This window comes from Nyctibius grandis, chromosome W (assembly GCF_013368605.1).
Source record: "Nyctibius grandis isolate bNycGra1 chromosome W, bNycGra1.pri, whole genome shotgun sequence".
Classification (NCBI taxonomy): Eukaryota; Metazoa; Chordata; class Aves; order Nyctibiiformes; family Nyctibiidae; genus Nyctibius; species Nyctibius grandis.
Window position 1 is genome coordinate 8,276,194 of NC_090694.1, and position 26,972 is coordinate 8,303,165.

The following is a 26,972-nucleotide window of genomic DNA, read 5'->3' on the forward strand; positions in this document are numbered from 1 at the left end:
ATCCAGTAGATGTGATATTCAGCAGTAAGAAGAAATTGCTACAATACTAGAAAAATGCTATCCCAAAAATTACAACTATGTGGGATTTCTAGTTATATTAACAGAGAAAAGGTCAAGACCAACCTTATCTACTCAGACTTATGTGTATGTGCACACAGGCACGTGTGTATTTCACATTTATGACTGTATGGTCAGTTATGGAAGTGGCCACCTGAGTGACCAAACTCTTGCATGATGATGTACAGAAGCCTTCCTGTGGGGTGGAAAATCATTGATGATACGGATTTTGGATTATATTTGGGAAGAGTTCTAGCAACTTGCATATAAAGACTTTAAAGACATGAACAACCATCAAATGCCATATTCTATTGCAATTTATAAATATTCAAAGCATGCAAATTAATTTGAAAAAGACCACAACTTTTCATCTGCATTGACAGAAACTGCCAATTCATCCTTCTGCCGGCACAGATTAATATATGAACTTCATATGACATGAACTCAGCAGACAAGAGATACAAATCAGATTTAAGAAATGCTGATTATGCTATCAGTATTACTGCTGTTGTAATAGGCAGCCTTTCAGCTCCAGGAAAAAAAAAACACAAACTTTATTATTGGTCCCCAGCCAGCTCTGAAGTATAGGAGCATGCTGAACTTGAAACAGAAGGAGGAGTGCAGTTTAATTCTTGCAAAACAATGTCATTTTATTCAACTTTGCTAGCTTTTAATCTCCAGGGATAGATAAGCTACTAGTAACACTAAATGCTCTTCTTTTGTATTTCTGTTGAAAACAAAAAAATAAACAAACACCATCTGCTTTTAAGCTGTCCATGAAAGAGGCCTCCTAATTAAAACCTGTCTATATAGTTACATTCATGCATATTAAACACAGTAATCAAATATAGATTAATCTAAGACAACATTTAATAAGCCGAGAAGCTGTCTTGATTCATACAATACTGCATAAAACAATCATCGGCCAGTCGGCAACGGCAGCGGCGGTAGCGGCAGCGGCAGCCGCGGCAGCGGCTGAGGTTGGTACGGGGAGAGATCGGGCCATGGCGGGCGGGCGGTTTCCATGCGGTTTCCGTGCTCCGGGCCCCCCCGAGCAGCAGCCCGAGACCCGCCTGGACCCGGAAGTTCCCGGCAATGAATCAGGAGAGGAGGGGGCGTAGCACCACCCCCTGTGATCGGGTGATAAAGAGCCTCTGGGAGGACAGGGACTAGTCCCTGCCCAGAGGGGAGAGGGGGAGTCAGCAGTGACTGTGTGTGTCCCGGGGCGGGGGAGGGCACAGCCCCAGGGGCGTGGCAGTTTGCGCAGCAGTTCTCGCAGGCAGGGCGGCGAGCAGGGTAGGCGGGCAGGCAGGTATGGTTTCCACTCGGCGGAGCCCTAAGTCCCTTGCGGGTGCCAGAAAAGACATGGCAACCCAAACGGTCCTGCTGCGGAAGCATGCGGAGGTACAGGTGGCAGGCTGCAGGGAGTGCCAGAGCCTGGCCCTGGCACTCGAGCGTAACGGAGACCTCACCTGTGTGAGGTGCAAACAGGTCGACGACCTGATCTCCTTGGTGGCCCAGCTCAAGGAGGAGGTGGAAAGGTTAAGGAGTACAAGAGCATCCCAGGAAGAGGATGGCGGGCAGTACTGTTCCCTGCCTGTCCTTGGGAAAACGGACGGGCCTAATGCTCCCCGGGTAGTGGAGGATCCTCTTCCTCCTCCACAAGGAGCAGGAGGAGACCTAGGGGATGGGGGGGAATGGAGGCAGGTCCCTGCTCCGAGTGGCAGGCAAATCCCATCCCGACCTTCCTCCCCTCCCCGCGTCCCCCTGCAGAATAGGTATGAGGCGCTGGAGCCTGAGCGTCTTCCTGAGTGTCAGGAAGATACAAATCTAGGTGAAAGACCCTCTACGGGGCTACGTAAACAGAAGCAACCAAGTAAGAGGGTTGCAACCAGCTCCAAAAAGGAGAAAAGAAAAGTAATTGTTATAGGCGACTACCTGCTAAGGGGAACGGAGGGCCCCATATGCAGGCCAGACCCGACTCACAGGGAAGTCTGCTGCCTCCCAGGGGCACGGGTAAGGGATGTTGCCAGGAGGATTCCTGAACTGGTGAGGCCCTCTGACTACTACCCACTATTAGTATTCCAGGTGGGTAGGCATGAGATTGAAGAGAGAAGTCCCAGGGCAATCAAAAGGGACTTCAGGGCCCTGGGGCGTTTGGTAAAGGGGGTAGGTGCATAGGTGATATACCCTTCAATTCCTTTGCTATTTGGTGAAAATAGGGAAAAGACTATGAAAGTACAACAGATTAATACGTGGCTAAGAGACTGGTGCCGTAGGTGGGATTTTGGGTTTGTTGACCACGGGGCGGCTTTCATGACACCGGGCCTGCTTATGCCGGATGGGGAACAGCTGAATCAGAAGGGGAAAAGGGTTATGGCCCAGAAGTTGGCAGGGCTGATCAAGAGGTCTTTAAACTAGGTTCGATGGGGGAGGGGGATAAGACCAGGGCAACCACAAATGAACCTAGTGGCGACAGACCTGTGTCAGGGGCAAGGCCGCTAGCCCAGCTGAAGTGCGTTTACACCAATGCATGCAGTATGGGCAACAAACAGGAAGAGCTAGAAGCCACTGTACAGCAGGAAGGTTATGATGTGGTTGCCATCACAGAAACGTGGTGGGATGACTCTCATGACTGGAGTGCAACTATGGATGGCTATAAGCTCTTTAAGAGGGACAGGCGAAGCAGGAGAGGCGGTGGGGTAGCGCTGTATGTTAGGGAGTGCTTGGACTGTGTTGCAATTGAGGAAGATGGTGAGGATGACAAGGTTGAATGTTTATGGGTGAAGATCAGGGGGAAGGTCGGCAGGGCGGACATTACGGTGGGAGTCTGTTATAGACCACCCAACCAGGATGAGCAGGCGGATGAGGCATTTTACAAGCGGCTGTCGGAAGCCGCCCGGTCGCCGGCCCTTGTACTCGTGGGCGACTTCAACTTGCCGGATGTCTGCTGGAAATACAACATGGCAGAGAGGAAGCAATCTAGGAGGTTCCTCGAATGTGTGGAGGACAACTTCCACATGCAAGTGGTAAATGAGCCCACTAGAGGAGGGGCCCTGCTTGACCTGTTGTTTGTGAACAGAGAAGGACTAGTGGGAGATGTGAGGGTCGGTGGCTGTCTTGGGAGTAGCGACCATGAAATGTTAGAGTTTTCGATAGTGGGGGAAGTAAGGAGGGGCAAGAGTAGAACTTCTGCCTTAGATTTCCGGCGGGCAGACTTTAGCCTGTTTAAGAGGCTGGTGGACCGAGTCCCTTGGGAATCGGTCCTGGAGGGCAAAGGAGTCCAGGAAGGCTGGACATGCTTCAAAAGGGAATTGTTAAATATTCAGGAGCAGGCTGTCCCAGTCTGTAGGAAGGCAAGCCGTCGGGGAGAAAGACCGGCCTGGTTAAACAGGGAACTTAGGCTAGAATTTAAGGAAAAAAAGAGAGCCTACTTGCTCTGGAAGAAGGGTCGGGTAACTTGGGAGGTCTATAGGGACGTGGCCAGGTCGTGTAGGGAGAAGATTAGAAGGGCCAAAGCTCAATTAGAGCTCGATTTGGCTGCTACAGTCAAAGACAACAAAAAAAGCTTTTACAAATACATTAACAGCAAAAGGAGGGTCAAGGAGAGCCTCCACCACTTGCTGAATGAGGAGGGTAGTGTAGTGTCAGGGGATGAGGAAAAGGCAGAGGTGCTCAATGCCTTCTTTGCCTCGGTCTTTAATGTCAGGACTGGTTGTCCTCAGGAGACTCGGCCCCCAGAGCCTGAAGTTAGGGACAGGGGGGTGTGTGAACCCCCCGTAATCCAGGAGGAGACGGTTAGTGACCTGCTGTGCCAGTTGGACACCCACAAGGCTATGGGCCCAGATGGGATTCACCCCAGAGTAATGAAGGAACTGGCAGATGAACTTGCCAAACCACTCTCTATTATCTACCGGCAGTCCTGGTTAACTGGAGAAGTTCCAGCTGACTGGAAATTGGCAAACATAACGCCCATCTACAAGAAGGGTCGGAAGGACGATCCAGGGAACTATAGACCTGTCAGCCTGACCTCGGTGCCAGGCAAGGTGATGGAACAGATCATCCTGAGTGCCATTACACGGCACATGCAGGACAATCGGGGCATCGGGGCCAGCCAACATGGATTCATGAAAGGCAGGTCCTGCTTGACCAACCTGGTCTCCTTCTATGACAAAGTGACCCGCTTAGTAGATGAGGGCAGGGCTGTGGATGTAGTCTATCTAGACTTCAGTAAGGCATTCGACACTGTCTCCCACAGCATCCTCCTGGACAAACTGGCTGCCCGGGGCTTGGATGGGTGGACTCTTAAATGGATTAAAAACTGGCTGGATGGCCGAGCCCAGAGAGTGGTGGTGAATGGGGCAAAGTCCAGCTGGCGGCCGGTCACTAGCGGTGTTCCCCAGGGCTCAGTTCTGGGGCCGGTGCTGTTCAATATCTTTATAGATGATCTAGACGTAGGGATTGAGTGCACCCTCAGTAAATTTGCAGATAACACCAAGCTGGGTGGCAGTGTCGATCTGCTGGAGGGTAGGAAGGCCCTACAGAGGGATCTGGACAGGTTAGATAGATGGGCTGAGTCCAACGGCATGAGGTTCAACAAGAACAAGTGCCGGGTCTTACACTTTGGCCACAACAACCCCATGCAGCGCTACAGGCTGGGGGAAGAGTGGTTAGAAAGCGGCCCGGTGGAAAGAGACATGGGGGTGCTGATCGACAGACGGCTAAACATGAGCCAGTAGTGTGCCCAGGTGGCCAAGAAGGCCAATGGCATCCTGGCCTCTATTAGGAATAGTGTAGCCAGCCGGTCTAGGGAAGTGATCGTCCCTCTGTACTCAGCACTGGTGAGGCTGCATCTTGAGTACTGTGTTCAGTTCTGGGCCCCGCACTTCAAGAAAGATGTTGAGGTGTTGGAGCGAGTCCAGAGGAGGGCGACCAAGCTGGTGAAGGGTCTGGAGGGTCTGACCTATGAGGAACGGCTGAGGGAGCTGGGGTTGTTTAGCCTGGAGAAGAGGAGGCTCAGAGGTGACCTTATTGCAGTCTACAACTACCTGAAGGGAGGTTGTAGTGGAGTGGGAGTTGGCCTCTTCTCCCAGGCAACTAGCGATAGGACAAGAGGGCACAGCCTCAAGCTTTGCCAGGGGAGGTTCAGGTTGGACATCAGGAAGAATTTCTTTACAGAAAGGGTCATTAAACATTGGAATGGCCTGCCCAGGGAGGTGGTGGAGTCACCATCTCTGGATGTGTTTAAGAAAAGACTGGACATGGCACTTAGTACCATGGTCTAGTTGACATGGTGGTGTAAGGGCAGTGGTTGGACGCGATGATCCCTGAGGTCTCTTCCAACCTGGTTGATTCTGTGATTCTGTGATCTTTGTAAATCTATTAGAAAAAGATTTTGCATGTGACATTATTTTAAATAAATGATAATAATAAAAAAATTAAGTGGTGCAAAAGATCAGAGGGATTAGTTTTAAAGCAGAAATATAATACTGAAAAACACAGAATTGTTATCCACATTGTCACGGTTTAAAGCTGGGCCAGTTATTAAACCTGTGGCAGATGCCCTCTGTTATCCCCCCCCCCTCCCCCCAGAGGGAAAGGGAAAGGGAAAAGGGAGAGAGGCTTCCGGGTTGGAAAGTTAAAACAGTTTTAATAAACTATAATAATGAAAAAAAAAAAAAATAATAATAATAGAAATAATCAAATATATACAAATATATATACAAAACCAAGATTGAGCTCCCCTGAAGTCAGCCACGTCACCACCGGCACTGCAGGGCAGGCTCCGGGAAGGCCCAGGCTGGGCCTAGCAACGGTCGAGAGCTGGATTCAGGGATGCACGGATCGGGATCGGGGGCAGCAGGAAAACAGACGGAGTCCTCCTTGGACACCGGCCATAGCAGAAAAAAAGGGCGCGACCCTCGTGATCCCCCCCCTTTATACCGAGAATGACGTGTGTGGAATGGAATACCCTCGTTGGTCAATTTTGGGTCACCTGCCCTGTCTGCTCCCCCCTGCAGCTGCGACCCCCCCCTTCGGCTTTTCACTTGTAAGCAGTGAGGAATTCATCAGTGACCTTGGTTTCTCTAAGAATAAGTACAGCAAGAGCCTTACTGCACAACATCCCTACCGGTGCCTCAGCGATAACTACAAACTTCGGGCGTTATCAGTCTTGGAGGCAGACACTGTCTGCAAACATGCAGTTACTTAGAGGAGACTTAGCTGAAAGCAAAAATCACTGAAAGGAAAATCGGCCTGGTTTAGGCCAAACCAGGACATTCCACCCCTTATTCCATACCATTCACGTCATACTCAGATCACCACTAACTTTTCATTTTAAAATATATACAGATAACATTAGTTTATGATTCATCTCTATACAGAAGAAAAAAGTTCATCAAGTTCATTTAGTTCAGGATTGTGGGTTTCCATCTGGCTAGGAGTCTCCCAGGGTAGGAGAGATGATATGAGCTTTGTCACAGTTCGTGCCCACGGGTTGCAGGTTAAAGATGTCAGTCTCGAGGAGGTTACTGGACGCCACCTGCAGCTAGCTCCGGTCTCATCACCACTGCTTCAACCTGAAAGACACTTATGAACACTGTTAGTATTATGCAGCAATTAACATCATGCAGTTCAGAATTAAGTATTCTCACCCAAGATCAGATCACCTTCAGGGACACATCGGACTCCACCATCCTGCAGCATCACCCACCAAGTACATCCAGGTCCTTGAGCAAAAGCAATCCCATGAATGGGTTTACCTTTGCCCGTAGCAGGAAGAACCCAGACAGTTTTTCCCAACAGATTCCTTTCATGCACCACAGGGACTTTATCCCCTTCTACTGTATGTAAAAGGTCTGACTGAGCAGGGCCAGCTCGGTTGATAGATCCTCTGGTGTTGACTAGCCAGGTAGCTTGTGCCAAATGCTTATCCCAGTTTTTAAAGGTTCCACCCCCCATTGCTTTCAGGGTAGTTTTTAACAGCCCATTATATCGTTCAACTTTCCCAGATGCTGGTGCATGATAGGGGATGTGATATACCCATTCGATGCCATGCTCTTTGGCCCAGTTATCTATGAGACTGTTTTTGAAATGAGTACCATTGTCCGACTCAATTCTCTCTGGTGTGCCATGTCGCCACAAAATTTGCTTTTCAAGGCCCAGAATAGTGTTCCGGGCAGTGGCATGGGGCACAGAGTATGTTTCCAGCCATCCGGTGGTCGCCTCCACCATGGTAAGCACATAACGTTTACCCTGGCGGGTTTGAGGGAGTGTGATGTAGTCAATTTGCCAGGCCTCCCCATATTTATATTTCAACCACCGTCCCCCATACCACAAAGGTTTTAACCGTTTGGCTTGCTTAATTGCGGCGCATGTTTCACAATCATGGATAACCTGTGCAATAGAGTCCATAGTTAAGTCCACCCCTCGGTCACGAGCCCATCTGTATGTTGCGTCTCTCCCTTGATGACCTGAAGTGTCATGAGCCCACCGAGCTAAAAATAGTTCACCTTTATGTTCCCAGTCCAAATTTATTTGGAACACTTTAGCAGCCTGATCTGCTTGTTGGTTGTTTTGATGTTCCTCAGTTGCCCGACTTTTAGGTACGTGAGCATCTACATGACGTACCTTCACGACTAGTTTCTCTAGCCGAGCAGCAATATCTTGCCACAGTTCAACAGCCCAAATAGGTTTACCTTTACGCTGCCAGTTGCTTTGCTTCCACTGTTTTAACCACCCCCACAAGGCATTTGCCACCATCCATGAGTCAGTATAAAGATACAGCCTTGGCCACTTTTCTCGTTCAGCAATGTCTAAAGCCAGCTGGATGGCTTTTACCTCTGCGAATTGACTTGATTCACCTTGTCCTTCTGTGGCTTCTGTGATTCGTCGTATGGGACTCCATACAGCAGCTTTCCACTTCCGATGCTTTCCTACAAGACGGCAGGATCCATCGGTGAACAGGACATACTGCTTCTCATCCTCTGGTAGTTCATTATATGGTGGGGCTTCTTCAGCACGTGTCACCTCCTTTTCTGGTGGCATTCCGAAGTCTTTGCCTTCTGGCCAGTCCATAATCACTTCTAAGATTCCTGGGCGATTAGGGTTTCCTATTCGAGCCCTCTGTGTAATTAATGCAATCCATTTACTCCATGTAGCATCAGTTGCATGATGAGTAGTAGGAACCTTACCCTTGAACATCCAGCCTAGTACTGGTAATCGGGGTGCCAGGAGAAGCTGTGCTTCAGTACCAATTACCTCTGAGGCAGCTCTAACTCCTTCATATGCTGCCAGTATCTCTTTTTCAGTTGGGGTGTAATTGGCCTCAGAGCCCTTGTATCCTCGACTCCAAAATCCTAGGGGTCGACCTCGAGTCTCCCCTGGCACTTTCTGCCAGAGGCTCCAGGTAGGACCATTGTCCCCAGCTGCGGTGTAGAGCACATTTTTAACATCTTGTCCCATACGGACTGGCCCAAGGGCTACTGCATGCACAATTTCTTGTTTAATCTGTTCAAAAGCCTGTTGTTGTTCAGGACCCCACTGAAAATCATTTTTCTTTCTGGTCACCTGATAAAGAGGGCGTACAATCTGGCTGTAATCTGGAATATGCATTCTCCAGAAACCCACAACGCCTAAGAAGGCTTGTGTTTCCTTTTTGTTAGTTGGTGGGGACATAGCTGTTATTTTGTTGATCACCTCTATCGGGATCTGGCGACGCCCATCTTGCCATTTAATCCCTAAAAACTGGATCTCCCGGGCAGGCCCCTTGACCTTGCCTCTTTTTATGGCAAAACCAGCTTGCAGGAGAATTTGGATGATTTTCTCCCCTTTGTCAAAAACTTCTGCTGCTGTATCACCCCACACAATGATGTCATCAATATATTGCAAATGTTCTGGAGCTCCACCCTTTTCTAGTGCAGTCTGGATCAGTCCATGGCAAATAGTAGGACTGTGTTTCCACCCCTGGGGCAGTCGATTCCAGGTGTACTGGATACCTCTCCAGGTAAAAGCAAACTGTGGCCTGCACTTTAGTGCCAAGGGAATAGAGAAAAATGCATTAGCAATGTCTATAGTGGCGTACCACTTGGCTGCCTTTGACTCCAGTTCGTATTGAAGTTCTAGCATGTCTGGCACAGCAGCACTCAGAGGTGGTGTAACTTCATTTAGGCCACGATAGTCCACAGTTAATCTCCATTCTCCATTAGACTTTTGCACTGGCCATATAGGACTATTAAAGGGTGAGCGAGTCTTGCTAATCACTCCTTGATTTTCTAATTGTCTAATCAGTTTATGAATGGGGATCAGGGAGTCTCGATTGGTGCGATATTGTCGTCGGTGCACCGTGGCAGTAGCAATTGGCACCTGTTGTTCTTCAACCTTCAGCAACCCCACAACAGAAGGATCCTCTGAGAGGCCAGGCAAGGTAGACAGCTGTTTAATGTCCTCAGTCTCTACAGCTGCTACACCAAAGGCCCATCTATATCCTTTTGGGTCCTTAAAATACCCTTTCTTAAGGTAGTCTATGCCAAGGATGCACGGAGCATCTGGACCAGTCACAATGGGGTGCTTTTTCCATTCATTTTCAGTTAGGCTCACTTCGGCCTCCAATACAGATAACTCTTGAGATCCCCCTGTTATTCCCGAGATACTGACAGATTCTGTCCCTTTATGATTCGATGGCATGAGGGTGCACTGTGCACCAGTGTCTACCAGGGCTCGATACTTTTGTGGTTCTAATGTGCCAGGCCATCGAATCCACACAGTCCAATAAACTCGGTTGTCCCTCTCCTCCTCCTGGCTGGAGGCAGGGCCCCTCTAATTAAAGACTGGATTCGTGCAGCTCACGGGGACTGGACCTTCATTTCCCCTATTCACTCTTGGAAAAAAAGGATTTGAGGCCCATCTACCCTGACTGGGGTCCTGCTCATTGGTAACTGGAGCAGCCATCCTCCTAGGAAAATTCTCACTGGTATTTCTGTTAGCTTGCAACTCACGTACTCGCGCCTGTAGGGTACTGGTAGGTTGTCCATGCCATCTGTTCATGTCCTCCCCATAATCACGCAGGATAAACCACAGGATACCTCGTGACGTGTCCCGTTTCCTTTGAGCTGGTCCAGTAGGAGGGCGTTGCCTCCTAAAGGCTGCAACACGGGCCTGTGTAGGTAGAGAGTCAAGTTTATTCTCGATCCTGGACAGTTTGTCTGACAGTTGTTTAAATGAGTCCTTGTTTTCCTTAGTCAGTTTTTCCACAGCCGAGACACGGGCCTGCAGTGGGGAAGAAATACTATCTTCATACTGTCGCATATAGTTAGCCATTTCGCCCACACTAGGTCGTGCCATAGCATCTTCTCCCCAGACTAATATTGACAATGTATGGGTATGTGTTGGTGGAGCACTCTTCACAACCTTCCGGAACATGGATCGGTTGCATTCCACTTCATCAGGATTTACAGGATCTACAATGTCCTGAGGGTGTTTATAAATGATCTCTTGCACAGCCAGTTCTCTAAGGTAGTTAATACCTTTTTCTATAGTGGTCCATTTGCTTAGGTGGCTCATAACATCATCTTTATAGGGATACCTGCTCTTTACAGCTGACAAGAGTCGCCTCCAGAGGCTGATAGTGTTCGACCTTCTTGGAAGCATCTTATCAATACCACCATCTCTGGACAGGGATCCCAACTGTCTGGCTTCTCTACCATCCAATTCTATGCTATCTGCCCCATTATCCCAGCATCGGAGCAACCAGGTAATAATTGGCTCACCGTCATAACGACTAAAATCTTTTCTTATATTTCGCAGTTCTTTCAGGGATAAGGAGTGGTAGGTTATTTCTACTTCCGAGTCCGAGTCCTCCTGTGATTGTTCTGCTTTAGAAGGACCTTTCTTGTCCTTCTTGTGTAATGGGTCTGCTTTAAAAAGACGATCAAGGAAACCCCCCTCTGTGTCAGGCCCTGACTCTGCCTGAGAAGGGCCCTCACCTGGGTCCTGTGCTGGCTCTGCCTTAGAAGGCTCTGAGTCATCATCCTTCACTTTACTAGCTGATTTCTTTCTGTGTTTTCTCCTGGTTACAGGGGCAGCATGATACCTACCGCTGTTGCTGCACTGACATCTAATCACATACCACACCAGAAACACATTCAGGACAAACGAAAATAAAACCATGCCACCTAGACAGCACCATCCTAATTTCGCAAAATCTAGTGGAATCACCTTGGCAGAAAAGGAGAAGGTACTATTTCCCAAAGTAAAATTGGAAGTATAATCATTAACAGAATCAGCTAAAGGACTCCCAGAGTGCGCAGATAAAATCTCTGCTACCGAGGTCAGAGCAGTAACAACCCAGTTTATCACGACATAAATCCGTACGAAACGCCATAACAAAACAATGCATGTTGACCAGTACCCAGCAATGATAAACTGCACATAAACACTAACAAACAACGGCAAGTAAGGTATTATTACACTTAACTCTGTAAAAGGCTTAATAAAGAGACGAGATAGCACAGCGATCAAAAATGACATTACCATCTTCGCTATCTGTTTTAATTTCCAACCCCTCGTAAATCTCAAAGGAAGAACTCCGATACTCTCTCAGCTGAGCTCTCCGGGTCTCCTCCCACTGGAGCTGGGATTCGACTTATCAGAGCAACCTGTCGGAGCTTCTTTCGAGCCCCACGTTGGGCGCCAATAAATCTGTCACGGTTTAAAGCTGGGCCAGTTATTAAACCTGTGGCAGATGCCCTCTGTTATCCCCCCCCCTCCCCCCAGAGGGAAAGGGAAAGGGAAAAGGGAGAGAGGCTTCCGGGTTGGAAAGTTAAAACAGTTTTAATAAACTATAATAATGAAAAAAAAAAAAAATAATAATAATAGAAATAATCAAATATATACAAATATATATACAAAACCAAGATTGAGCTCCCCTGAAGTCAGCCACGTCACCACCGGCACTGCAGGGCAGGCTCCGGGAAGGCCCAGGCTGGGCCTAGCAACGGTCGAGAGCTGGATTCAGGGATGCACGGATCGGGATCGGGGGCAGCAGGAAAACAGACGGAGTCCTCCTTGGACACCGGCCATAGCAGAAAAAAAGGGCGCGACCCTCGTGATCCCCCCCCTTTATACCGAGAATGACGTGTGTGGAATGGAATACCCTCGTTGGTCAATTTTGGGTCACCTGCCCTGTCTGCTCCCCCCTGCAGCTGCGACCCCCCCCTTCGGCTTTTCACTTGTAAGCAGTGAGGAATTCATCAGTGACCTTGGTTTCTCTAAGAATAAGTACAGCAAGAGCCTTACTGCACAACATCCCTACCGGTGCCTCAGCGATAACTACAAACTTCGGGCGTTATCAGTCTTGGAGGCAGACACTGTCTGCAAACATGCAGTTACTTAGAGGAGACTTAGCTGAAAGCAAAAATCACTGAAAGGAAAATCGGCCTGGTTTAGGCCAAACCAGGACACACATAAAATGTCATGTTGCCACTGTAACTGCTTCCATAGTCACTAATTTCTATTAAGACAAAAGAAAAGAAAATAACAGTGCTACTTTTAAATTTTCCTGCTGAGATGTAAAGCTCCTTCTCTTACTCCAACTGCCTGTCTGGAATTACAGGAAGATGTGGTGGCACTAGATAACCTTGATAGTTCTAGCCTTATTTTAATGGGCAGCTATGGTCTCAGAGACCCTGCATGTAAGGACTACAGGATTTTAAATCAGTATGTATTCATATATTTGCTTTTTCTTCCATGGGGAAGAGTACTATAAAAATCTACTGCAAGACATTCTCACTTGCTAAGTGTCACCGTTTAAGGCTGGGCAGGCGGTTAAGCAGACGACAGACCCTCTCTATTAACCCTTTCCTTCCCCAGAAGGGAAAAGGAAAAAAGGGAGAGAGACTTATGGGTTGGAAAGTTAAAACAATTTTAATAAACAATAACAATAAAAAGAGTATAGGGGAAGAGAGCACGACCCTTGTGGTCCCTCAGCTTTTAACTGAGTATATCACGTGGGCGGGATGGAATACCCCGTTGGTCAGGTTTGGGTCACCTGTCCTGTCCGCCCCTCCCTGCAGGTGCGACACTTTTACAGTCGTTTGTGGAACAAAGAGACCCAACAGGGACCCTAGTTTCCACGGCAACAAGCCGGTGTAGTGAAGTTCAGAAAGTGCAGTCACTTAAAAGAAACTTAACTGAAAACTCTGTCCTAGTCCAAACCAGGACATCAAGTTACAATATTTGAAGAATTTGTATTTTTAAAATATTTTACATTTTGTCTCACTATAGGGTATTCTGTAGCAAGCAATCATCCTCTTTCATTTGTCCCATGAGCAGAATCTCTTCTGCTGCTTTACAGAGCCTTTAAATGTGAAAGGCAGTTTCGATCAGACTACACTTTATATAACATGTTTTTATAACACATGGACCTAGTAATTGTCACTATACAGTGACCCTCTAAAAAAGGTAAGGGAGCATTCTAAGAGGTTATGCAGGTCATGTTTACTCCTAAGGCTTGTATTAGGCCTTTATGTTACATCTGACAGACACTATCTGTCCTTTTTTAAAGGATGTCCATCAGCAAAGACAGACATATATACATCTGTAAGTAAGCTTTTTCGGTGTTTAATGATCATTATGTATGGAATTTTTTCCAGCATCCAACATTTTATTGCAATTTAAGTCTTATTTCTTGCACTACACACAGTGAATACAAATAACTAATTTTTACAGAAACCTTTAGTATATTTAGGGACACTCATTATGAAATTTAGTATATTCAAAGACTCCTCATTACATTTCTCTTCTTTAAAAAAAAATCCAATTCTTTCAGATATTTTCACTTTAGTTTAATAGTTTATATGGTTTAATCTGAATAGTAAATGTCTTCATCTATTTTAACTTTAAACTGTTGGGCTGAACTTTTCTGTAAAAGATTTCTGTCCAGATTATTTCTTCTTTTCAATAAAAATTTTCTCACTGAAAATCCCTGTCAGCAAAAATAATTCTGCCTTCAAGAATGAGGTGAACACTTAATGCTTTGCAGTTCTTAAGTTTATAAAACTATTTTAATCAAAGGCTCTGGTGCTTTCATGTTTTGGAGAAAGGACTTGAAATATAGTAGGCAATTTTCACAGAATCACAGAATGTTAGGGATTGGAAGGGACCTTGAAAGATCATCTAGTCCAATCCCCCTGCCGGAGCAGGATTACCTAGATCATATCACACAGGAACGCGTCCAGGCAGGTTTTGAATGTCTCCAGAGAAGGAGACTCCACAACCTCTCTGGGCAGCCTGTTCCAGTGTTCAGTTACCCTCACCGTAAAGAAGTTTTTCCTCATATTTATGCGGAACCTCCTGTGTTCCAGCTTGCACCCATTGCCCCTTGTCCTGTCAAGGGATGTCACTGAGAAGAGCCTGGCTCCATCCTCATGACTCTTGCCCTTCACATATTTATAAACATTAATGAGGTCACCCCTCAGTCTCCTCTTCTCCAAGCTAAAGAGACCCAGCTCCCTCAGCCTCTCCTCATAAGGGAGATGTTCCACCCCCTTAATCATCTTCATGGCTCTGCGCTGGACTCTCTCTAGCAGTTCCCTGTCCTTCTTGAACTGAGGGGCCCAGAACTGGACACAATATTCCAGATGCGGCCTCAGCAGGGCAGAGTAGAGGGGGAGGAGAACCTCTCTTGACCTGCTAACCACGCCCCTTCTAATACACCCCAGGATGCCATTGGCCTTCTTGGCCACAAGGGCACATTGCTGGCTCATGGTCATCCTGCTGTCCACTAGGACCCCCAGGTCCCTTTCCCCTACATACAATTTTGCAGATGTGAAAGACTTTTTGTATTAAACCTATTGGAATTTGGTTAAATTATAAACCCGTTGAAGTCTCTGTTCACATTTGGTAGATGTCTTTGAGATGGCAGTAGCTTAATTCTCCTACGCTGAACGGTTTTGCCACCACAGAGAATTTATGCGGAGCAGATGAGGATGCATCACCCCCAGGGGTGACTCAGGACACATCCTTCCTACTGTGCAGTGCCTGATGGCTGGCACAAGAGGCCAGAGGACATGAGCCTGAACCTGGAGGCATGAGAAGAGAATAGGAACATAATGGCCTGCGGCAACTGATAGAAAAAAAAATCTCCTCAGTTTCTTTGGCCCTGGGCACCCATCTCCATATAGACTAGAGTTTCAGAAAATTTCCATCAGCCACTGTGTCCATTTCAAGTTCCTCTTCAACGTCTATCTTCCTCACTCCTGCAGCTTCCTTCTTCCTCTTCTTTTGAAGAAGGTGAAAAAGTTTCTATTCTCCTCTTCTTCCTTTACACCACAGTGAGCAAGACACTGCAGCATGCTCTGCAGAAGTCACTGCTTCAGACTGGCTCTACCATGTAGAGATTTGTACGCTATGCTCTACTACACATGTGGAAATAGTCCAGATTGATCAAGGGAACAAAATATCCATCCCATCCTAGAACTTGACGTATTTAGCCCAGCAAAATAAAGCCTGAATCAATATAAGTGCTCTTAACTTGTAATCAGGAAAATCCAGGAGGATGGAAGACATGTACTTCCCTATTACCAAATTATACTGTTAAAGTTATTACAAGGATTTTTAAAATAATGGTAAAAACAACTTTCTCTCCAAGCCTAGTTTGTCATAAACCCTGCATCTGTTTTAGCCAATGCTTTTAATTACAAAGTCTAGACGTTGAGAAGATAAAATTCATTGGCATGGTTAAAGCCTCAAAAGTTCTGAGCAACTTAAAAGAGTAACTAACAGGAAGAACCAGCTAGGCAGTCAGGAATGCTTGCAAAAACTAAGTAGCCCTGCTAGAAATGGAGCAGAGAGGGTATTGAAACTTTTGGAGACGTGCTTGCTCTTTTGCTTTGTTAACTGAAAATAAAAATAATACAGCTCCGAGTAGAAGGTATTTTCATGTATTAAAAAAAATAATTGGTTGGGTATCAAAATATATTTATGGCTTCTAACAGTGGTAAAAAAATGGAGTCCAGTATAGTAGCTGGGGACTGCAGGACTGACAGGACCTCTGGGGAAGCTAGTATTACCAGGTATTACCTATAACTGGGTAAGATTGTTTAAAGTTGTTGAAAAAGTTTTATTTTCTCTCTAATATTTCCCAAATACTATACGCTAGATTGTGTACGTGGCTGGCATGTAGTTCAGGATGGAGTCAGCAGGACAGAAATATGCCATCACATGTTTTATTTTTAAAAGAAATGTCTTATCAAATCCTGATAAGGAAATCAGTACCATTTAAAGTGTGAAATAAAAACTGCAAATGGAATAACAAGAAATTCTAGGCAAAAATTATAAAACAAATGGCTATTTTTTAAATTGCATTGCTTCTTTTTATTTTCATTTATGCACATAAGAAGAATAAGTATCAACTATATTAATATAATGATAAAGTTAAATATTCCATCACTGTGCTTAAGTAATTCACTATAAAATAATCCACACTGTTGTGCTTAGAAGGAAGATTATCACAGTAGTGTAATTAAGTATTTTCATCTCATATAAATCTATACAAATAAAATCTGAGTTATTTATCCCTTCAAGTTGACAGGAACACAATCTGAAGCACAGACTTGATTGCTTTTCAATGGAAAGCCAACCATCAGTTTACAAAGGCTATAAAATGCCACTAAATTTTTTAACATTCCTTTTGATTACCAAAATCTTTATGTTTCTATACAATTACATTAGTACAATTTTGAAAAATTCTCTCAAATTCAGAATTAGTTACATTAGCTGGATTCCAATAAAATGCAGTAATTCCTCTATTTACTAATACATAACTCCCATCATTATGTAAAAGAGCTGACACTATTTCTTTCAAGAGAAATAAAAGGAAAGGGCTGATCTGAGGATTCATATTGTCAAGGCTTGATTCCTTTTACAAAATGTAGTATCATGCTTATAGACTGCTAAACCATTAACTACTTAGTAACAATACAGCAAACCGCATTCTTCAAAACATCAAACAAAAAGCATGCACAATTGGTTCATATTTATACAAAGTTAACTGGGCAGATGTAATCTTCAATACTTCAGATTTGACATGGAGGCCCCAGCCCACAATGGAGTAAACTTAAGTCACAGAATCACAGCATGGTTGAGGTTGGCAGGGATCTCCAGAGGTCCTCTGGGCCAACCCCCTACTCAAGCAGAGCCACCTGGAGCTGGTTGCCCAGGTCCACATTCAGATGGCTTCTCAATATCTCCAAGGTGGGAGAATCAGTCACTTTCAGCTGGTCTTTTTTTTTTTTAATGCTGCTTTTGTTTGGGGGTTTTTTGTTTGTTTTTTAATGAAAGTGTGGGGCTCACTTTGTCTCATGGGAAGAAGATATCAGTGTGAAATTGTTACTGCCTAAGTTGTCATCACCAATACACTAAGTCTCATTTGTAAAAACAAACATTTGAAATTGAGAGAAATGCATAGTCAGGCTTGCAATATTCCTACAGTTTCTACACTCACTTTTCAGAGTTTACTCAGGTGTGCTCTTGCAAATCAATTTCTAGAATTTAAGGAATTTCTGCCTCTTACTTAGGGCACAGAAATAAAGTTCTGCCTGCTTACATTTAAGTATTACTGTTGACTTACCCTATTTACTAAATTCAGGAAAAAAGAGCAAACAGCTTTTGTAAAAGCCAAATAAAAAGAGGCTAATTTTTCTCTTTCTGTCACAAGTTTGACAAAACCAAAACAAATATTTTTTTTTCATTTGCAAGAAATGAATATATTATGCAGCTCATATAATATAGATTAGATTTGTTTGAAAGCTATATTTTAGACCAGGGAAACTTGAAATGAAAATACAGTACATTGTTTTTATGTGGATAGTGAACACAGACTTGACGGGGGGGAGATGAAACAAAGAAACAGAAGCTGCTCTTGTGAAGGGTAGTAATTCCCAAATCTCAAACATTACTAAAACCCCTGACATCTATGCTTTATTAACTTTTCTTTGTTAAAAATATAATGCATTGGAAAATTAGAAAATCATGGTAATTAAAGGCTAATGGGAAGAGTATAATTATGACTTAGATCACCTAGTCAAAAAGCCACAGGTTCAATAGTTATGAAATCATTTAACCTTTTAAGACTCCTTAAAAATTGCTTCATTTAAAAATAAATAGTGAACATTATCTACAGTTTAGAATAACTCCCCAAGCTCTTCTTTGTACATGAGAACACCATCAGAAGACGCTTTAATATGCCTTAAAGCACACAGAAAGGCAAAAAAGTAGAAATGCCCAGTGTTAAAGCACTGGAGATGCCAACAGGAGCTTTCCCACCCCTGGGCTCCCTACTCAAATAAGAGAGACACAAAAATATTCAGAGGGTAAACTACCTGGTGGTAATTCCTCCTCCCTCTCTCTTCACAGACCGTAAGGTCAATATAACATAATTACAGGAGCCCCTATAGTAGTGTTTTGTTTCAGATTAATAATGTGTTTTGATGCAAATCTCCGATTGTTCCCACTTAAAACACTTTGGTTTTAAACATGAGTTTTAAACATGAGCCAGCAGTATGCCCGGGTGGCCAAGAAGGCTAATGGCATCCTGGCCTTTATTAGGAATAGTGTATCCAGACGGTCTAGGGAAGTGATCGTCCCTCTGTACTCGGCACTGGTTAGGCCGCACCTTGAATCCTGTGTCCAGTTCTGGGCCCCGCACTTCAAGAAAGATGTTGAGGTGTTGGAGCTAGTCCAGAGGAGGGCGACCAAGCTGGTGAAGGGTCTGGAGGGTATGATGATAAGGAATATAACTCCTTTTTCTTTTTTACTTGCTATTTGATCTGGGTGTGAGCTGTCCTGGGGGTTGAGAAATTCTTTGCCTGATAGCTGTCCTGGGGGTTGAGAAATTCTTTGCCTGATAGCTGTCCTAGGGGTTGAGAAATTCTTTAAATTCATATCTTATCAGCCTGATGCGTAAATTAACTGCCTAAGCACATCTCAATAGAACAAGCTGCAGAACATTAAGGCTGTGCAAAACCCATGGAGAACTGGTCTTGCGGTTTGACTGAGAGCCAAGATGCTACCACACCTGTGCAAGAAGGAAAGGTGAAAAGTGCACAGTGAGGAAGACATACGGCCTTCATCCCTGAGACCCCGGCCCACGACCACCAGGAGAAACTGCGTGTGCGCAACCAGGAGGAGTTAAAGGCGGAGACTATGGAAATGATCTCCCGGAACTCATTATAATAAAGACTGCCTTCTCGGGGAAAGTCATGAATATGTATAGGCGTCCTTGAAATTATGATGAATATGTAACACTTTGCTACATAAATACAAGATGAATTACCGCGAAGGCGCGCATGACTTTGGTGGGACTACCCCCCCGTGCTGCCCAGCGCTGAATAAACATATCTACTTTACAACCCTACCGGTTGTGGAGTCTGTTTTCCACACGTCAATGACCTATGAGGAACGGCTGAGGGAGCTGGGGTTGTTTAGCCTGGAGAAGAGGAGGCTCAGAGGTGACCTTATTGCAGTCTACAACTACCTGAAGGGAGGTTGTAGTGGAGTGGGAGTCGACCTCTTCTCCCAGGCAACTAGCGATAGGACAAGAGGACATAGCCTCAACCTTTGCCAGGGGAGGTTCAGGTTGGACATTAGGAAGCATTTCTTCTCAGAAAGGGTCATTAGGCATTGGAACGGGCTGCCCAGGGAGGTGGTGGAGTCACCATCTCTGGATGTGTTTTAGAAGACTGGACATGGCACTTAGTGCCATGGTCTAGTTGACATGGTGGTGTCAGGGCAATGGTTGGACTCGATGATCCCAGAGGTCTCTTCCAACCTGATTGATTCTGTGGTTTGCATCTTGGAATAGTCTCAGACCACATAAACTAGATTCCTTTAAATCTAGATTAAACTCTACTATGATTTTAATCTAGATTAAACTCTACTAGATTAAACTCTACTATGTACTCCAAGAGAGCACCTGAAGTGCTCCAAACAACAGAGCTAGTCTGAAGTAAAACAAAATGACTATAATGTGGACATTGGGTCCCAGCACTATTAACTCAAGATATCCCCTCCTGTTGGTGTGATGTGGCTTTGCTAATGTAGATGAAGCTTATAGGATCCAGTGAGCAAACCTGATGGTATAGCTAGTATGGGTATATCAATATCTATAATTGACGTTATTGTAACTATAACATTTTTTTGTAGAATAAGCAGCATCAGTTACCTAGGATTCTTCCAGGAAATAAAACTTTGAATTTCCTGAGACTAATGCATTCAAAAAATCTCAAATAATTTACAGTAACAATTTCGGGCACATCACAGAACATTAGGGATTGGAAGGGACCTCGAAAGATCATCTAGTCCAATCCCCCTGCCGGAGCAGGATTGCCTAGACCATATCACACAGGAACGCGTCCAGGCGGGTTTTGAATGTCTCCAGAGAAGGAGACTCCACAACCTCTCTGGGCAGCCTGTTCCAGTGTTCGGTCACCCTCACCGTAAAGAAGTTTTTCCTCATATTTATGTGGAACCTCCTGTGTTCCAGCTTGCACCCATTGCCCCTTGTCCTGTCAAGGGATGTCACTGAGAAGAGCTTGGCTCCATCCTCTTGACACTTGCCCTTTACATATTTATAAACATTAATGAGGTCACCCCTCAGTCTCCTCTTCTCTAAGCTAAAGAGACCCAGCTCCCTCAGCCTCTCCTCATAAGGGAGATGTTCCACTCCCTTAATCATCTTCATGGCTCTACGCTGGACTCTCTCTAGCAGTTCCCTGTCCTTCTTGAACCGAGGGGCCCAGAACTGGACACAATATTCCAGATGCGGCCTCACCAGGGCAGAGTAGAGGGGGAGGAGAACCTCTCTTGACCTGCTAACCACACCCCTTCTAATACACCCCAGGATGCCATTGGCCTTCTTGGCCACAAGGGCACACTGCTGGCTCATGGTCATCCTGTTGTCCACTAGGACCCCCAAGTCCCTTTCCCCTATGCTGGTCTCCAACAGGTCTGCCCCCAACTTGTACTGATACATGGGGTTGTTCTTGCCCAGATGCAGGACTCTACACTTGCCCTTGTTATATTTCATTAAATTTCTCCCCGCCCAACTCTCCAGCCTGTCTAGGTCTCTCTGAATGGCTGCGCAGCCTTCTGGTGTGTCAGCCACTCCTCCCAGTTTTGTGTCATCAGCGAACTTGCTGACAGTGCACTCTATTCCCTCATCCAAGTCATTAATGAATATATTGAATAGTACTGGTCCCAGTACCGACCCTTGAGGGACTCCGCTAGACACAGGCCTCCAACTGGACTCTGTCCCATTGACCACCACTCTCTGGCTTCTTTCCTTCAGTCAGTTCCCAATCCACCTCACTACCCGATCATCCAGACCACACTTCCTCAGTTTAGCTGCGAGGATGCTGTGGGAGACCGTGTCAAACGCTTTACTGAAATCGAGATAGACCACATCCACAGCTTTACCATCATCTATCCACCGGGTTACGTCCTCATAAAAGGCTATCAAGTTGGTTAAGCATGACTTCCCCTTGGTGAAGCCATGTTGACTGCCCCTAATGATCCCCCTATCCTTGATGTGCCTAGAGACAGCACCAAGAACAAGTTGTTCCATCACCTTTCCGGGGATAGAGGTGAGGCTGACCGGTCTATAGTTACCCGGGTCCTCCTTCTTGCCCTTTTTGAATACCGGAGTGACATTCGCTTTCCTCCAGTCCTCAGGCACCTCTCCCGTTGCCCACGACTTAGCAAAGATGATGGAGAGTGGCCTAGCAATGACTTCCGCCAGCTCCCTCAGCACCCGCGGGTGCATCCCATCAGGGCCCCCATCAGGGCACATAAGGAAAAAAAAATTATAGACTGTAAATCCAGACAGGACAGACCATCTACTCTTACCTTCTAGACCAAAAAAGCCATGGAATGTCACCAGTTATTTGATGTGATGTGATACAGATATGTATGGATTTATATTAAATATTTCATATTATGATACTGTGACAACATAAAGTAGCACACTAAGCATCTGCAACACTCAGCTTTTGCCTTATGTTATTCTCATGGTTTTGGGTTTGTTTGGGTTTTGTTTGATTTTTTTTTTTAATACTGCTCCTTAGTACATTTTAAAAATAAACTGGTTTTGCATTATCTGGTAGCCTTACTCAAAAAAATGATTATTTTTTATTCTTGAAAATGAAAATATTCAGCACAAACATTGTAACTTTGCAAAAATGCTCTTAAATTAATGGCAAAATTATTTGTATCAAACCAGCACACAGCTACTTATATTAGAAATAAAATAAAAACAGTATCTTGTTTTACCTGAGAGCTCATAATGAATTATTATTCTATGGGACTTCTGTGAACAGGCCTGAATTAAAAAGTTCACTCACTATGTTTCCACACTAGCAGAAAACTATTACTTTATATATGTGATAAGGGACATAACTCCTTTTCTTTTTTTTACTTGCTATGTGATCTGGGTGTGAGCTGTCCTGGGGGCTGAGAAATTCTTTGCCTGTGAGCTGTCCTAGGGGTTGAGAAATTCTTTAATTCTTTATCTTATCAGCCTGATGCGTAAATTAACTGCCTAAGCATATCTCAATAGAATAAGTTGCAGAACATAAAGGTTATACAAAACCCATTGAGAACTGGTCTTGCGGTTTGAGCCAAGATGTTACCACGCCCGTGCAAGGAGAAAAGGTGAGAAGTGCACAGCGAGGAAGACATACGGCCTTCATCCCTGAGACCCCGGCCCACGACCACCAGGAGGAACTTATTGTAATAAAGACCGCCTTCTCGGGGAAAGTCATGAATGTATATAGGTGTCCTTGAAATGATGAATATGTAACACTTTTCTACATAAATACAAGATGAATTACCGCGAAGGCGCGCACGACTTTGGTGGGACTACCCCCCGTGCTGCCCAGCGCTGAATAAACATACCTACTTTACAACCTTGCCGGTTGTGGAGTCTGTTTTCCGCACGTCATATGTTACTTTTTTACAGGTGTATAACCTATAGACCAAGGGTGATCCAACATGGGGGAAGAGTCTCCTTTTGCATCACACCACATGGCCATACACCACCATGGTATACTGATACAAAAGTTCAGTAGTCTCCAAACCTCCTTGCTTTCTAACTTTCCTCACTGAAGTGGGAAGATAGGTGCGGCTGGGTAAGGTGCCCGAAAGAAAACTCAGTAACACCAGAGTGTGTTATTAAGCAGGCATTCTTTATTGCAGCGCTGGGCAGCACTGGGGATTATCCACCATGAGTGCTCCGTCGATGTGGCAAACTTTCAGAGATTATATACCATAAAGTTATACATAGTCATAGGATTTCCGGGAACTCATTTACATAACCATGAGATTTCCTGGAACTCATTAATATATGCAAATGTCCGTTCCACATGCGCAGTCGTCTTCCCTGGTGGTCGTCAGGGGTCTTCAGATGAAGGCCTGTAGTCTTCCTCACAGTGTTCACTGACTGACCTTTGCTTCTGCGCAAACTCAGTCTTGGGATCACGTAGGACGTCCTTTGAGGTGGTTGTTGCAACTCCCTTATCTTTATGTTTCTGTGCATTTGTTTTGCCAAGGCCCAGTTGTCTGAAGTGAGATTGTCCCAGAGTCTCCTTATCTTACAGCCATTACAGCTATCCAAGTTGCAAAGGCTTTCCTTTGTTTAGTTGAGCACCCAGGATAGTTGTGTGTCTAAGGTATTTACAACATCCTCCTTGTTCTTGAGGCCCCAACCGTTTCAATACAGCTGCAGCTAGGGAAAAGATGGACTCCATCTACTGCAGAGCATCCCAGCCTTTTTGCTCTCTTATTAGCAAGAGAACCAACTTCACACATCATTTGGGGTCAAGGAACCAGAGGAAAGCATGAATGAGTACATATAATTTGCTGCACCTAAAGCAGGAGAGTATGAGACAGGGAAAACAAGATACTAGAATTCTCTTACCAGTCATGTGTAAAACTGAGCCTGAATATCAAGTGGGACTTCACAGTACCTTCAGCTTTAAACCATGGTGAGCGTCACTGTAGCAGTACAGTACCCAAAATGTAGTATGTGCAGTTACGTCAACATAATTGTTCTGTTGCATAAAGCCATCACGTAAATACAGCATATAATACTAAAATCTTTGAGCTTGGCAGGTCTTCCATAAGCCCAGCAACAAAACAACACAGGAAGCATTTGTGAAAAACAATAAAGTAGGGGGGGATATTGGAGATCAACAACAACCACCACCTTTTTCCTTGCCTACTTTCAGGTTACATAAAAATATTCAGCTACCTTGATATTTCTGTACTTTCATCCTCTCACACACAATTCAGATGATACGGTTTACAGTTTTAGCATATTAACGTTGTCCATTTTTCCTACCAGTGCTCTCTCTCCTAATCCAAACTGGGCACGTCCCAAAGTCTGCCAGGCATCCCAGGAACGTGGGTTTCTCTGAACAGCCATTTCTGATGCATGCACTGCTGGGAACATTTAATGTTAAGATATCAGGACCTATGACAAAAATAAGAGTAAGAGGAGTAAGAATAAGAAGAACTGAAAAGAGACTTAAGTTTTCTGGGATTACCCAGGCAACCACCATTGTTTCAATGACTAAGGACAGGTTTATCTTGTTACCGGAAAATAGTAACCAAGAAAACTCTCTAAACCAAACGATAGTTTAGAAAGCCGACATTGGTTTATTGCAGCGCTGGGTGCATGGGGGATCTCTCCTCCTAGCATGCACACCTAGAAACAAGCATACTCATTATGTACATTACAGAAAAATGAATATTCATATAATTCCAAGAAAAGCCCACCTATTCCAAGAAACTTATGCATATGCTAATTGTCACAGTTTAAAGCTGGGCCGGCTACTAAACCTGTGGCAGATGCTCTCTGTTAACCCTCCCCCTGGCCAAACTAGGACACTAATACATTATGTAATTGTCTTTGCGCATGCGCACCAAACTGGGGATGGGGTCCCGGGCGGTCCCCGGGGGTCTCTAGTGGTTGCAATCCCCCCTAATTGTGCTTCTGCACAAGCATGGTTGAGGCCTTCTTGTTGACAAGTGCAGGTGGCCTCAAGGAGAAGATGTTGTTCTGGTTCTCACTGGACTTATCTCTCCTCCGGCGCCAGAGTTTGTGAATCAAGTTAATTTAGACATCACAAAGTTGTTTTTCACAGTCCTGATTGTCTTTGGCCCTTCTTTGTAATTAGCAAGGAATTTAACAGAGACCTTGGATTTTCTAAGACTAAGCGCAAGCAAGAATCATTGACGACTATAACACTGTTATCACTCCCATAAGCAGACATTATCTACAAAACATGCAGTTTGCTTCAGAACATACTGTTATTCTCTGTTATTCTAGCTGAAAGGAAATTACTGACAGGAAAGTTGATTCTGTGTAAAGGTAACACAGAGTAGGCCTTTTAGAGCCTACTCTGAGGCCTACTCTTGCTAAACCGTTGCGAAACTGTCTGGTATCAATTTCACCTAGCTTTTTCTAGTTTAAAAGTTAGTTGTCTAATATAAGATAGTCACCAAGACTCATTCCATAGACCATGGAGAGAAACAGGCATGCTAAAGGACGATTCATCTGAACTATTAAAGCAACTCTCTCAGAAATAAATGAACTGCTTCTGAGGGTGTCACTCACTCCCTTCCTCCCTACAAACCCCACACTCTGTAAAAGAATAATAGAATTGCATTATTACACTGAACGACAAACCCTTGAGAATTAAACACAATAAATAAGCAAGTATTGTTGAAATTGGGTTGTATTTTTTCTTTTTAATAGATGACTGGAATCTACCAAATACAGTTAACAGTGCACATGATATAATTCATAGAATATCTCAAGTTGGAAGGGACCCAAAAGGATCATCGAGTCCAACTCCCTGCTTCTCGCAGGACTACCTAAAACTAAACCATATGACTAAGAGCGTCATCCAGATGCTCCTTGAACTCTGACAGGCCTGGTGCTGTAAGCACTTCCCTGGGGAGCCTGTTCCAGTGACCGACCACGCTCTCAGTGAAGAACCTTTTCCTAATGTCCAATCTGAACTTCTCCTGATGCAGCTTCATTCCATTTCCACGTGTCCTATTGCTGGTCACCAGAGAGAGGACATCAACACTTCCCCCTCCGCTCTCCCCCTTGAGGAAGCTGTAGACTGCAATGAGGTCACCCCTCAGCCTTCTCTTCTCCAAGCTGAACAAACCAAGTGACCTCAGCCACTCCTCATAAGCCTTGCCCTCGATACCTTTCACCATCTTGGTCGCCCTCCTCTGGACACCCTCTAATAGTTTGATGTCCTTCTTATATTGAGGCACCCAAAACTGCACACCGTACTCGAGGTGAGGGCTGCACCAGTGCAGTGTAGAGTGGGACAATCACCTCCCTCGACCGGCTAGCTATGCACCCCAGGACACGGTTGGCCCTTTTGGATGCCAGGGCACAGTGTTGACTCATATTCAACATGCCATCAACCCAAACCCCCAGAACTCTTTCCACAGGGCTGCTCTCCAGCCTCTCGTCCCGCAATTTGTATGTATAACCAGGATTACCCTATCCCAGGTGGAGAATCCAGTGCTTGCTCTTGTTAAATTTCATCTGGTTGGTGACTGCCCAGCTCTCCAGTCTATCCAGATCTCTCTGTAAGGCCTCTCTACCCTCAAGGGAGTCCGCAGCTCCTCCTAGTTTAGTATCATTGGCAAACTTACTTAATGTACATTCGATTCCTGCATCCAGATCATTTATAAAAACATTAAAGAGCACTGTCCCTAAAACTGAGCCCTGCGGAACCCCGCTGGTGACTGGCCACGAGCCTGATGTAACCCCATTTACTATAACTCTTTGAGCCTGACCCATCAACCAGTTGTTCACCCATCATATTATGGACTTG

At 45.1% G+C, this 26,972-nt stretch overlaps 1 pseudogene; it reads right to left on the reverse strand.

The window, feature by feature from the left end:
- Window positions 1-26,340, reverse strand: part of LOC137675661 (tetratricopeptide repeat protein 33-like) — a 34,095-nt pseudogene extending 7,755 nt beyond the window's left edge.
- Window positions 26,341-26,972: the final 632 nt, after the last annotated feature.